The following is a 15,379-nucleotide window of genomic DNA, read 5'->3' on the forward strand; positions in this document are numbered from 1 at the left end:
GGTTTAAGAATCTTATTTAATTTCCAACACTTACAGTGTGTTGATTTCATTTATGTTACTGAAATAGATTATAAAAATTCTAAGATAACATTTATGAAGTTTTAGCAGTTTTTCCTAAGGGGGTCCTGAGAAGTAAGATCTTTGAAGACTACAGTCAGCCAAGAACACATAACTTCAGGTAGAAAATAGTAATAAAAAGCCTTAAGTTTTATCACTAAAACTGGAAAACTTCGTCTTGCAGTATTTCCTATTCTGTTTAGAAGTTGCTTTATAGATCAGGTTGACTTCAGCTCTAGAAAAAACAACAACATCAAAAAAGATTCCCACTTAAAGGGAAAATAACTTCTACTAATGTGTGAGCTGTTTGGGTTTTTTCTCTTTTTTTTTCTTTTTTTTTCCCCTGGCAGTCTCTATGACAGACTAATGCTGTTCTGAAAAAGCATCTGAAGGTCATGTGCTTTAGCTATGCAGCAGGCTCATCTATTCAGCAAAAAAGCTAGAAAAGCTGTTTGAAGCCTGCATAATTTATGCAGGTCAGGGCTAGACAAGATAGGAAAGGAGAGTTTTAACTAATGAGATTATTACTAATGAGCTCATTATGCAGGTCTTTCCCTTTGCAGAACATTGCTCCTGATTCTTGAAATTCTCAGCTACACATGCATGCATGTATTTGTACTCACACACACAGAAATACCTTCTTTAGATTAGAAAATGGCTTTGATGCCTGTTGGCTTATATTTTTACCAGTTATATGTCTGATTCTCTTTGCTCATGTGTGTATATCTATTTACATATCTTAAATCCTTCATACTTAAACATAATTGTTATTATTTCTTTCCTTTTCTGTGTTGTTTTTCTTTTTCTTTTTGATCGAAAGGGAATAATCTTCTGGTTTTATTTCAGTGGGGGCAGCGTAAACTCTCTGTGACATGTCCCAGGATATCAGAGTCTCCAGTAAGCCTGGCTATGCAGCTATAGCAGGAGCAACCTGCTAACTGATCTACTGCCTACTGGGAAACAGTTTTACCAAAGTTAATTTAAAAAAAAAAAAAAGTTTCTTTTTCTTTTACATAAAAATATAGTCTTTCTGCACCATTCTATCTGAGAGCTAAAAGTCTGAAAGGAACATGTTTTCCTTCTGAAGTTCTTCAGTAGACTCTCTCTCTAATGGGTAGCAGGCAAGATAGTCATTTACTGCAGGAGTAAAGATTTAGTAAGTGAAACAGGCTAGATCCCAGCTCCCTGTGGCTGCCTGAAATGCCTCTTCAGCCAGCAGGTGATCTTGCAGCAGCAGCAGTTTCTCACTCTGCTGGTTACACTGAGCGGTTCCAATTAAGGAGGAGGATTATCCCCTGCATGGGAGCTGGCAACAGCTCTAATGTCAGAATCGTCAGGCTGGTCACACAAAAATATAAATTGTGAAGATGAAAAGCACTGGCCTGATTGCACTCCAGCCAAGAAAAAGTAAATGGCTGCCTAGGGTAACTAGCAAAAGCAGCTCTGACAACAGGAGGTTGGCGTGGAAGATAGCTGGCATGTCTTTTAAATGTATGCCTGGGTATGTCCCTTCACGTGACAGTGCTGCGGTTTGTGCTCAGAAGTATCCAAGAACCGCTCCTCGCACAGGCTCTGCAGCAGTGGAAGGAGGACTCTTGTGCCCAGTCTCTTTGTTTACTTCTCTAACCACAGTAAAACATAGAGTCGTCATTCAACCTGATTTTAGATGCTCATTTAAAATATCTGCCCATTTTTAGATATTTACCTAACCAATGAAAAGAGAGGTTCTTCAAAGGGCAACTCAGCCGAGTTGCTTAATATTTGAATCACTGAAAACATCTGTCTCTCTCTGCTCACTATTAAAAGACTGAAAGTTAGATGCCTTGGTGACTAAAACTGGCACGGTGAATCCAGGCCTAACTGAATTCCTATTGCTAACGTGAAGTTAGTGATCTACTACACCATTAAACTGGCTTTGCAGAAATCATAAGATGATACATTGAATGTATGGGCTACAGACAAAAATTATAAATAAATTTTCAAGTTTTACAGAGATAATCTAAACAGTTTCTTAAGCCTACAAAATGTAATGCTAATTTTTCTTATTCTATTTAGCTATGCAGGGAAACAAAACTAAATGGAAGTACTCTGTGCCTCATCATGCCATGCCAGGCTACATCAAGTTTATGCCTTCCTCAGTTCCTCAAAGAAACAGTATCACTCACATTGAAATCAGCGGGAGTTCATGTCTTTAGAAAGTAAAATTTGATTTATTTAAATGGAAATCTGAAGAGCCTGCTGATATTACAGATTCACTACTTTATAGCGAGCCGTTCAAATGTAGATGGGCCAGGCAATTTATTGATTAAATAAAAATGAGAATTTTTAGCTTTTTCATTGTGTTCAATATACATTACATACCTTATTTATCAGGGACTTGTTTCCATAATAACTGCCAGAAATCTTTTGCTCATCTTCTTTATGTTTATGAAGTGAAGATAAATCTAAAACATTTTCCTTTTGGACAAATTGATGCTACAAGATATATATTAGTTTGATGCCCCTGTAGCAGGGGTCCTTTATTTCTGTCCAGTATTTCCTGCTGCACATATTTGATGTGCAGCACATACGTAGGCAATTTCATAGAACAAAATAGACGAATTGTTGTGAAAAGATATATAGGCATGTAAGTCTGATGTGTCCTTAAAATGTTGTATCTTTTACACTTTGACAGATCATTGCTGCAAGAGCTGGCAACAATATTCATACTTTTCATAGGCTCCAGTAAACATATTTAGTATTGCTAGATGTTCTTTCAGCTTCGTCCAAACTAAGCCCTAGCAGGTTTGTCAAACTGAATTGTATCCAGTCATTTCCAAGAATGCAAGTTCTTAATCTACTGGTGTTCAACAACTGATCCAGATGCCAAAGTTAGCCCAAAATATCTTTTCATCCATTGTGTTACCATTCTTTTCTCCTGATTTAGGATGGAATTCAACTGCTTAGCCGTGAGAAACTTCATTTTAGATGCCTTAGAATATCTCATAAATTCAGATGAACTAGAAAATTTGGAGTTCATGGCTACAAAAACTTTGATATATATCTATATCTAGCTATCTATATCTGTATCTATATCTTCCTCTTGTGGTTAAGGGAGTTTTTCAAATATTTATCAGGAAGTCTTTCCTGTTCTGCACAGAACTACAAAGACCTTTTGCCATACAAAATGACATCTTTTGCTCCCCAAAGCAATATAAGTGTCTAAAGTGACTAGTCAAATTCTTGTTGCCTGATCAGTTCCCAAATTGCCACAGATCATGCAGTCTTGTTACCCAAACTTAATTTGCAGTCAACAGTTTTTAAACAGATATCAGATCCTTGAACTAGTATTTCTGAGAAAGTTAAAAGTATAACTTTTCTTATAAAACAAGGAACTGATTCAGTCTTCAAGTGCTGCCTCTAAACATGACCTTGAACATCTGGGGATTCTTTCTATTCATAAACATGTGCAGAAGATACATACAGCTGTACAGAGATACCACAGTCTCGACAAACCAAAACCAAACACACAGAAAAACCTCTCTTACTAACAGTGCATGCGGATGTATTAATGTGTTTTTGTCTGACTCACAGCTGATCTAGTTCTGGCTGAAATTCTTGTCTCTTCCGTGCTTATTGTTACAGAACAGCTACACAAAAGATTTTCTGAAAACGAAACAAGACAAAAAAATCAACAAGAAGTTGGGAACATCTCCACCTTAAGGAACACTAGTAAAATTCACTCATTAGAAAGTTTTGTCTGGAGAGTTTTATTAAAGTTCTCTTTTTGAAAATCGCCTCATCTTTTCAGTAACAGGTGGCTTTAGCACTCACACAATGATCTGATAACCTAGACTGATTGCCTGTTGTGGACATGGGCATGAATGATGTTGAGGTGAGCGGCAAGTTCCCGTATTTGTGCTGTTAACAGACAATCACTAAGAGAGTTTTCAGAGCAGATTGGGAAGAAAAATAACACTTACTTTACTGCATGATGACTAAAAGACCCAAAGCCCGGAATTACATAGGAGGAAAGAACAATTATAGATAAGTAAAAGAAATCAATATGTAGTTTTTGTTTGCTTTTCACAGGATGGCAATGTCCACTGTGGGGGAATGGAATTGTGCAATTGCTAGTGTAGTCTACAGATGACTTTTTTGATGAGGAAGAAGGTTATTTTGATGTGAGGTTGAAAGATGTAAAAGTTATTGTAGAACTGCTCAAATAAAGTCTCTCTAAAGTGGGCAAGGAAAAGCTGAACCAGATGAGGCACAGCAGTTGTGATGCAACAACCATCTCTCATTCTTCAAAATGCCTGAAAAAAACTTGTCATTTTTCCCTTTTTAGCAGGCAGTAGCTGATCAGAACTGGTAACAGATTTTCAACAACAGAAGCTGTGAGGCTGCTGCACTGATTAGATGGAAAACACCACTAGGAAAAAGAAAATCCTTAGCAGCAAAATTTATAAATTAAGGTCAAAGTCAACCATGGTATGGGGACATGATATTCCAATGACTTTTTATAAAGATTGCCCAACTCAGCAGTGTCCAAATGACATTAACTACCAAATTCCAATCAAAATTATTAAAAAAGCAGTGAAAGCACCTCAGGCAAAGAAACTATTTTAAATTTTGCAGTGACCATAAATAAACTTGCACAAGATTTTGGAACTTTAACCAGTGTTGTGCAAATAGTTTTTTAGACCTAAAGTGATCCTAAAACTAGTTATATCTTTCACAAATATTTTCTAATTTTAACTGTTGCAGTTTCAAGTGTTTGATTACATTAAAAGTGGATTTTGTTAGTTGAAGGAAAAAGTATTCAAAACAACCTATGTATATTACACTAGTGCTTTTCTTTTATATGAACAAATATATTTTTAAAAAGGTAAACAGATTTGTGTTTCTGTAAACCAATGTATTGATGTACATATTTCCTATAAGCGTTTGTATGGTTACCAAATGAATGAATTCATTACAGCCTACAATTTCTACATTAAACTTTGCCCTAGACATTCTGTTAGAATCATCTTTCAGTGATCTTAACTGAAGAGGAGGCTATAACATAAGTGACAAATAAAATAAACATTCACAGGTAACTTTCTTTATATGAGTATATCTTCTAAACTCCAAAGGACCAGTGGTCATATATAATTATGTGTATTTGCAGTTACAAATTCCTGTCTTTAGACATGAAAGAAATGTCATAGTTGTTAGCCCGGCACTGGAAAATGTTTCGTGTCCCTAATTAAGCAAACCTCCCCAAGAGTTTTCAAAGGGTACGGTCCTGAAAGAAGCGGGGGGTGGGAGGTGGTGAGGATGGGGAGGGGCAGAATATATGGGAGAGCTCAGTTCCCTTTTTGCAAAGCACAATGACTGTGTGCGTAGAAATGCCAGTCTGGTCTGATAGTTTGTAACCATAGCAACTCCTGCAGAAGCCAGAGGTGAGAACAGAATGTTAGGGGTCTCCTTTCTCCAGACCACTGCAGTGGAAAATGAGCAAAAGGGAGAATGAAAGACTGTAGATACTTTTTGTGTCCCAGGAAGTTCACAAGATAAATTTCAAGAGTTATTCTTTCCTGTCCTCCTCTGCTGAGTCCTTAAATGTTATTTAATTATTTTTTTTTTAAAGAAGCCATATTCAAAAATAATATAATTAAAATATTTGGGTGGAGGACATAAGGTTAAAAGGGTAGAGGAACCTTCATTAAAGCATTTAATTATATACAGAATTAATGCATAAGGAATGTTTTCTTCCTTTCTTAAATATATATAACCAATTAAATGGTAGGGAACTATTTCTTTTTCAGCCATGAGATGCAAATCATATTAGTAAATGCTTTTTTTTTTTTTTTTTTTTTTCCTGTAGAGCAAGCAGTCTTCAGAATTAAAATAAGTACTGCAGTTTGCTGTCTTCTACTTGTGTGCCCAGGGTCCTTTAAACATTTTGGAGAATCCATTTTTTTATAGGGAATTGCTTTTAATAAGCTGATTTTCTGAGCATTTATTCTTCCAGTCTATTTTCTAGAAGGCTTTGTATTTTTTTCATTCAAAAATGAATGAAAGCTCAAATGAATTTGCAGCTCAAAATTTCCAAAGGGAGGGGGGAAAATTTTGCTTATCAAATTTTTGCAGTGAATGCTAGCTCCCTATCAGCTCTATGCCATGTTATTGGGTTCATTGACTATCCAGCTAAAGCATATACACAGCAGGCATCTGTAATCACAGAATCCCTGAATGGCTGAAGTTAGAAACTACCTCTTGAGATCATCTGATCCAACTGCCCTGCTCAAGCAGGGTCACCTATCGCAAATTGGCCAGGACTGTGTCCAGTCAGGTTTTGCATATCTCCAAAGAATGGAGACTCCACAACCTTCCTGGGCAACCTGTTCCAGCATTTGACCACCCATTTATAAGATCCCCCCCTTGACCCTTCTCTTCTCCAGGCTGAACAGCCCCAGCTCTCTCAGCCTCTCTTCATACAATTGGTGTTCCAATCCCTTAATCATCTTTTTGGCCTTATGTTGGACTTGTTCCAGTATGTCCGTGTCTTTCATGCACTGGGGAGCTCAGAACTGGGCACAGCACTCCAAGTGTGTCACCAGGGCTGAGCAGAGGGCAAGGATCAACTCACTCGACTTGATGGCAATGGCAATGCTCCTCCTAATGCAGCCTAGGATGCTGCTGGCCTTCTTTGCCCCGAGGATGCACTGCTGGCTGATGTTCTGCTTGCTGGCCAGCAGGACCCCCAATGTTCTTCTCTGAAGAACTGCTACCTAGCCAGTTTGTCCCCAGTGTATACTGGTGCCTGGGGTTATTCCTCCTCAGATGCAGGACTTCACATTTCCCCTTGCTGAGCTTCATGAGATTCTTCTTGGCTCAATTCTACAGTCTGTCAAGGTCCCTTTGAACAGCAGCACACTCATCTGGTGTATCAGCCACTCCTCACAGGTTTTTTTTATAATTTATTAACTTGCTGAGGGTTCACTCTGTTCTAGAGTCCAGGTCCTTAATGAAAATGTAATACAGTATTGGTCCAGTATCAAAATTAGTAACTTGTCTCCAACTGAACTCTGTGCCACTGATTACAACCCTCTGGGTCTGGTGGTTCAGTCAGTTTTCGATTCACCTCACTGTGCACTTACTTACCTAACCTGTACCTTGTCAGCTTGGCTATGAAGATGCTATGGGACACAGCATCCAAAGCCTTACTAGGGTGGAGGTAAACAACATCCACTGCTCTTCCCTCATCTACCAAGCTAGCCACCTCATTGTCGAAGGCTATAATGTTGGTTAAGCATGATTTCCCTTTCATAAATCCATGCCAACTACTCCTAATCACTTTCTTGTCCTTCATGTGTCTGGAAATAGTTTCCAAGAATAATTGCTCCATCAGCTTCCCAGGGACTGAGGAGTGTCTGACTAGCCTGCAGTTCCCTAGATCATTCTTTTTGTCTTTCTTGAAGATAAGAGTGACATTTGGTCTGTTCTAGTTATCAAAAACTTCTCCCAATCACAAAGACCTTTTAAAGATAATTGACAGTGGCATTGCAGTGACATCAGTCACCTCCTTCAGCATTCAAGGGTACAACCTGTTAGGCCCCATGGTCTTATGTTTGTCCAGTTTGTTTAAGTGCTCCTTAACCTGGTTCTTCTTCACTGAGGATAAGACTTCCTCGCTCCAGACTTTCCCTCTGGTCTCAGGGGCCTGGGACTCCTGAATGCTGGTCTTACCAGTAAAGACTGAGATGAAGGCGGCATTCAGTATCTTGGTCTTTTCCATGTCATTCGTCAGGAGGTCCCCTGCCCCATTCAGCGGCAGGCTCACATTTTCCCTAGTCTTTCTTCTGTTGTTTATGTACTTGTAGAGTCCTTTCTTGTTGTCCTTTACATCCCTCACCGGATCTGACTCCAGGTGGACTTTGGCTTTCCTAACTTCATCCTTGCATGAATGGACAGCATCTCTTTACTCCTCCTCTGTCACCTGCCCCTGCTTCCATCTCTTGTATACTTCCATTTTGAGTCCGAGTTCAGTTAGGAGTTCATTTAGTAACTCCTTGCTCATCCATACAGGTTTCCTGATGATTTTGCTCGATTTCCTCTTTGCTGGGAGAGACCTTTCTTGAGTTTGGAGGAGATAATCATGTACTTAATTAAAATGCTGAGACAGTTGCAGATGATTACTTGGCCTTTATAGTGACACACAGGTGATAGGCTCAGGGCAGGGTAGACATGACATCCCTTCATCAAAGCCATTCCGGTACACCAGTGTCACAGAACCACATTAACTCGAATTGAGACCCATGAACAGGAACCCAAAGTATACAGTGCTCTCTTCCCCTGTATCTTAAACTTCACATTAGTAGTAATAATGTTGTTCTGGTTATTACCTAGCTCTTTTCAGTCTCTGATCTCTGCTCCCTGCTTTCTTCAAAATTACAATTTGATTATGTTATTGGATTGGAGATGGGGAAAAAATAGGCAGTATATGAAAATTATTGATTCTGATTAATAAACATCATGGAAATCTGAAATATCCACTGTCACGCATTTTCAGCAGAATGCAGGACAAGTCTCAGAACTAGGAAATAAAGAAAAATCACTGAAAAATCTTTCAATTTCTTTTAAACAAAGGTAATTTCAGGCAACTGAAGTCTATGCATGTGTTTTCTACATGGAGAGAGTGAGGCTGAATTTATTGGGTAATCAATGAATTATTTTACAAATAATTTGTTCTGTTCTGGACACTATTTTGAAACGTAAAGTATACAAACCCTAAGTACTAAAAAAAAATAAAAAAAATCCAAGGTACATGTAGCAGCATCTCAGTTTTTCCCTTTTCCCCTGTGCTTTTAGAACTCTTGTGGAGGCACGGCTTTAAGCTGAAAAACAGGGCATAGCTTGAAGCAAAAATATATACTAGGTTTTGACTAACAGATACATAAACATTTCTTCAGTTGCCTTTTAATTTTGAATCAAAATAGGGTATTTCATGGCTAGTTCTTATGGAAAAAATTCTTCAGTGTTGCAAGCTTTTGCAGCCAGGGTAGTGTATAAATCATGGGTGAGATTAGGTGTATTTGTTGGTACACCAGATTCTGTTCTTTCTGCTTTATCAGCTGCCACCCAGGGGTTCTTTTCCCATTTTCCACTATTCTTTTTTTCATATTTTTTTCAAAACAAAATGCCCGCATTCACTTGTAGCATTCCCTTACTTTCTCTTTCCCCACTCTCTCTCTTTTACCTGACAGCTCAAATAAGCTTAAACTTATAAAGGGACTATGGCTCATTTTTATTCCCCTGAGCTGGACATGTAGGAAATACAGGTAATATTTTGCCAGGCATTAGATAGAATATTTTTTAAGTCTTTTATTTACATAAGATTTATACTGAAAATGCTGATAGTTTAATATATTAATTAATTTAGTATTTTGTAACCCTTCATAAATATTACAACTTATTTGAATTTTCACCATACAAAGAGAAAATTCCAACCTGCCGTGCAGGGCATAAAAAAGTATTTGAACTCTATAGTTCAGGTTCAACTATTTAAAATGTCACAGACTATGCTCATGCTTAAGGAATGCACATATATATGCACATTACAAGAAGAAAAAACAAAATGTAGACAATTGTAATCTACCATATCCCACATCTTACAACTGTTGATTTGGGGGCTTTTTACAAAATTGAAACTTCAAAAAAAAAGCCCATGAAGAAATCTGAAATTCTTTTGGGAGGAAGTTGGCTTCACTTCTGTGCAAACTTGAAAGTCATAGTTATATGCTAAAGTCAATAGAAATTTATCAGTGTTGAAGCTTCACTACTTCTAGTCTTTTTTTCACAAATTTTGCTTTGGGTTTACAGATGGGTCCAATTTCAGACGGGTCCAATTTCAGACGGGTCCAACTTCAGACAAAAATGTGAAGTTTGGGTTATATCTATGTAGAACAATGAATAAGCAAATTCTGCCAAGTGTTCCATTTGCTAGGTTGAACTTATACAGATGTACTGCTCTCAGGACCCAAACTAGCTCTGGACTCTGCAATATAGATTTATCCCTAAAGACTGATGGGAACAGAAGAAAACATTTGTAGAAAATGGAAATGACACTGCAGTGAATTTTTTAGCTCTAAAGATGAGAGGATAATCATTACGATTCTGTCTGCTAAGGAAAGGGACATCTGGAGAGGTAATAGGGACTTTGTTTCATTTGCTGTATACATTTCAGTGTATACACTTTCTCTACAGTCACACTTGTATTTACTTCTGTTGGGTTTTTTTTGTGTTTGGTTATTTTTTAACAAAACCAATACAAAAATATCACTATGAACTGTCTTTTAATCTCTGAAAAATCATGGCCCTTCTGTGGGATAAAAGATTCCTTTATTTTTCACCTAAAACTATAGGGATGTGTACCAGGGTTCCATTCTCAGTCTAATTAAATGCATTTGGAAAGGTCCAATCACACCAAACTTTGATTTTAATGCCCAAAAGAAAGCTGCAAGCCATAAGCATTTCTCCTAAATGGCCAATTCTTTTTCTTTATCTGAATCTGAACCTAGCCAGGTTTTTATGAGATTTGGGGTTCCACTGTCAGGTGACCACACCCCTCCACCTTCCTCAAGATATTTGCATTTTCTCAATAGCTGTTAGCTCTTGAACCTAAAGGAAGAAAAGAGAGTCACAGGTGTGTCTGTGACAGTGCTCTGAATGGAACAACTTAATGTGTCAAGAGTCTACTAGGTTCCAGCACTATACCCTAATCTACTCCAGCACCAAGGACTGCTCTTGAAACTCACTGCCCAACACACTAAAAATGTAGCTTGCACCATCCTCCTGTCCTGCTCAAAAGGTGAGAGTAACTCCTGACCCTGGGAATAGGTACATCATAGCACCCTACTGAAGAGCCAACACTGTTTCAGAATATCTGTAAACTACAGGAGCAATGGGGATAGCAAAAGGTGTATATGGGAGAAAGAACTAACACCATGTCACAGCAAAGGCTCTGGTTGTATGATTTCAATCATTCAGGAGTGGTTAATTGCCACATATCTTTATTGCATAGTAATGCTTACTGGCAAGAATGTCAGTAGTCTTAACCTTAATGGTGTTATTTGGTTTACATCTTCATTTTTGTGCCCATAACCAGAGGTTGCAAAGGGTCTTAGCTCCCTGCCTCCATCATAGCAATTCACTCCCATGACTGCACATGCAATACCGCATTGCCTTCATCAATATCTAGGTTTCTCTGCAGGAGAAGCAGACCCATACCATCTGTTCCACTTGTCTAAATATAGTAGCTCAAGGGGAATGTACAGCTGCTCATTTATCAAATTTTACAAGTACCTGTAAAACAAAATATTTTGTCTGGCTGAAATCCCTGTCTCTAGCTCAAGAGGTTTTTTTCTCAAATAACATTGAATAGTGTAAATAGCTGATGTCAGCAAGTCACACTCCAGCCACTCAGAGTTTAGGGACTTATTAGAGAAAGTAGGATTAGTCAACTAACAAGTTCCTAGTGTGCATGTTCAAGCCAAGAGCAGTACTATTTATCCCCATTACATATTTATTTTTCAGCTGGAAAATATGCTCAGCAACTCCCCAACCTGAAAGAAATGTTTACAATTTTCTTTTTTGACAGGAAGCAGTATTTTCTCATTTTGTCTCATCATCTCTCTCACACTGCAAATGACATGATGATAATCACATTATTTGCACTGCGATGACTTGACTTGACTAAGTAATGGAAGTATGGCTATTCTGAAGAAAGCTGAAAGTAGTGAATCTTAGATGTTACTGGGAAAAGAAACAGGCAATTACTGTTATTTGGCAGCTGAACTTTCCAGTTGAACAGGAAGTATGAAAGGGAAATGCCTAAATCCGAGGCTGCAAACTATTTCTTAAAAAAAAAAAAAAACACTAAAAAACCACAACAACAACCAAACAAAACCTACGTAAATTAAACATTTACCTTCATGGTAAAGGAGGAAAAATAGAGAATGCAAAAGGAGAAAGCTGAGTTTGACACATTTGCAAATACAGCGGGCACTGAGAACTCACACTGACTTCATCGACTGCAGTGGTACCCAGAGAAATCAAGCTAATTCATCTTTACATAGCAGAAGCTAAGAGAATAGAATGTGTTTTTTATGAAAAAAATATACTGATATAAATCTAACTGGAATAAAAGCACAGCACCAGAGAATTGAATTATTCAAGTATATATGAGAATTTTCAGGACCAAGGAACAAATCAAAGTTTTTTTTAAAAAAAAAGCTTAAAAAAGGATTTCTGTGTGACTGGAAAATACTATTGCTAAGAAAGCACACACACACACACACACAGAGTTATCACAGTCCAGGTGTCATGCAGAAAATTATTGCACACGAGTTACGTGTGAATTGTTCATTTTCATGCTTAATGCACATGGATAGTTACTGCAAAATGGAGAGGAATAGGAAACTTCTGAGTAGCCAGGCACACTTGCAAGCCAAATGAGAAAAAAGGACATTTTCCTCCCTCAGAACACGTTGTGTTCTTCTGAGCCCAGATGTCAGCAGAGAATTGTACTATTTGGAGTGCAGACCATGAGAAGCTTAGTCCCTTGTGTTTCAACTAGCATTTCAGCTATCAAAAGACAGTGCCATAGCTTCTCAGGCAAGCTGCTGGAAATATGAGCGGTTGTACCACTATTGTGTTTAAGCTGAAGAAGAGGCAAAAGAAGAACAAAATATTACAGAATTGTAGAATTGCAGAATCACGTAGGTTGAAAGGAACTGCAGGGAGGCTCTAACCTGGGAGACTTCACAACTGAAGACCAAGGCAAAGGCAGCAGAATGCCTCAGCCTTGTCTGGGTCTGCTGTCACTGAATCACCCACTCCATTCAGCAATGGTCCCATATTTTCATGGTTTAGTCTTTTCTTAATAACGTAGCAGTAGAAGCTTTTTTATTGTCCTTGATGTCCCTCACAAGGAACAACTCGAGTTTTGATTTTCGTAACACCAACCCTACATGCCTGAGTAGCAATTCTAAATTCCTCCTTTTGTTACCTGTCCTTATTTCCACCTCCTGCATACTGCATATCTAGAGTAGAGCATTTTCATAACTTATGGAATTCAGAAAACTAAGTTTGACCAGTTGTGAAGGTGTGAAGGAAGAAAGTTTTAAAGAGAACATCAAGAACTGAAGTAGCATTCCCCAACTGGTCTGTTACAAACTGAATTTGTTGGCACTGAGGTCATTTTTTTGCATGGCCAGTCATAGATGATAAAGAAGCTGATAAGAACCCATTTGCATGGGTTTAAGATGGTATTAGATTCAGATATGCATTCCAGATCATATGGAACACACCCACTATTAAGCACGTTTTGGATTCCCTTTATGGTAATGGAATCAGAAAAAAAAAAAAAAGATCTGTAAAGTTTATTTTTGGAGGAACTTAAGAGAAGTTAAAGAACGTTGTGTATGTTAATACTAAAAAAATCATTATAGATTAGAAATGACCTGGTAGTTGGAGAGGAAAAAAAAAATCTTTGCTAAGTTAGAAATTTGCTAAATATTGGATTGGTTTTATAATTGTTTTATTAGTGTGGTGTGTTGACCCTGGCTGGATGCCAGGTGACCACCAAAACCGCTGTATCACTTCTCCTCCTAAGCTGGACAGGGGAGAGAAAATACAACTAAAGGCTCATAGGTTGAGATAAGGACAGGGAGAGATCACTCAGTGATTACTGTCACTGGCAAAACAGACTCAATGTGGGGAAATTAGTTTAATTTATTACCAATCAAATCAGAGTAGGATAATGATAAATAAACCCAAATCTTAAAACACCTTCCCCCCACCCCTCTCTTCTTCCCAGGCTCATCTTCAGTCCCAACTTTCTTTAGCTCCTTCCCCCAGCAGCACAGGGGGACGGGGAATGGGGGTTGGGGTCAGTTCCTCACACCTTGTCTCTGCCGCTCCTTCCTCCTCAGGGGGAGGACTCCTCACTCGGCCCCTGCTCCACCGGGGGGTCCCCCCACAGGAGACAGTTCTTCATGAACTTCTCCAGTGTGAGTCCCTTCCATGGGCTGCAGTCCTTCAGGCACAGCCTGCTCCAGCGTGGGTCCCCCATGGGGTCACAAGTCCTGCCAGCAAACCTGCTCCAGCGTGGGCTCCTCTCTCCACGGGGCCACAGGTCCTGCCAGGAGCCTGCTCCAGCACGGGCTTCCCATAGGGTCACAGCCTCCTTCAGGCATCCCCCTGCTCCAATGTAGGGCCTTCCCTGGGCTGCAGTTGGAGATCTGCTCCCCGTGGACCTCCCTGGGCTTCAGGGGGACAGCCTGCCTCACCACAGTCTTCCCCACGGGCTGCAGGGGAATCTCTGCTCCGGCACCTGGAGCACCTCCTCCTCCTCCTTCTTCACTGACCTGGGGGTCTGCAGGGTTGTTTCTCTCACATATTCTTACTCCTCCATTTGGCTGCAGTTTCTGCTGCACAGTAACATTTTCCCCTCTTAAACCTGTTCTCCCAGAGGCACTACCAATGTCGCTGATGGGCTCAGCTTTGGCCAGCAGCAGGTCTGTCTTGGAGCCAGCTGGCATTGGCTCTATCAGACATGGGGGAAGCTTCTAGCAGCTTCTCATAGAAGCCACCCCTGTAGCTCCCCCACTACCAAAACTTTCCCACACAAACCCAATACAATTAACTACCTATAAATACAAATTTTAATAATCATGATTTTCATGCAAACTAGATCTGATATAAATTTTCCATGAATGTAAATGATATACTAGATATCATAATGCATTAATCAAATATGGAGTAAGAAATGCTTGGTGAATGAATACTTGAAGGAGATAAAGTAAAACATCATGCCTATTACTATGATTTCTTGGAGAGGATCCAGGACAATGGTTATTAACATCTCAGTGTCCTACTATATATGAGAGTTAAAAAAACAAAGGGATGAATATGGACAGTGTGATGGAGTTAGCCTCATTCTATTTCTGTGTTCTGAGACTTGCTTGAGTAAACAGCATTCATTTCAACAATAATGAACTGTAACTTATGCCTTAATTTCTGCTGATATCAACTTGTAAATTCCTGCAATAATTTCAGAATGACTATTCATCTGGGCAAGCTTAGCAAAGTCAAAGTATCTAACCGATCATTTCTAAGCAGATTGGCAACAGCATGGACTCAAATTTGACAGTATTATATTTTAAGTAAGCTTAATGATCTAAGTAAATAAAATCAGAGGTCACTTTCAAAAAAATTTTCCACATCAATCTGTTTAGTCTGTATTAAGATCAACCCCGAATGAGCTCCTACTAAGTCTATAAGGTTTCCACTTCCA

The sequence above is a fragment of the Buteo buteo genome, chromosome 17, assembly GCF_964188355.1.
Source record: "Buteo buteo chromosome 17, bButBut1.hap1.1, whole genome shotgun sequence".
Taxonomy (NCBI): domain Eukaryota; kingdom Metazoa; phylum Chordata; class Aves; order Accipitriformes; family Accipitridae; genus Buteo; species Buteo buteo.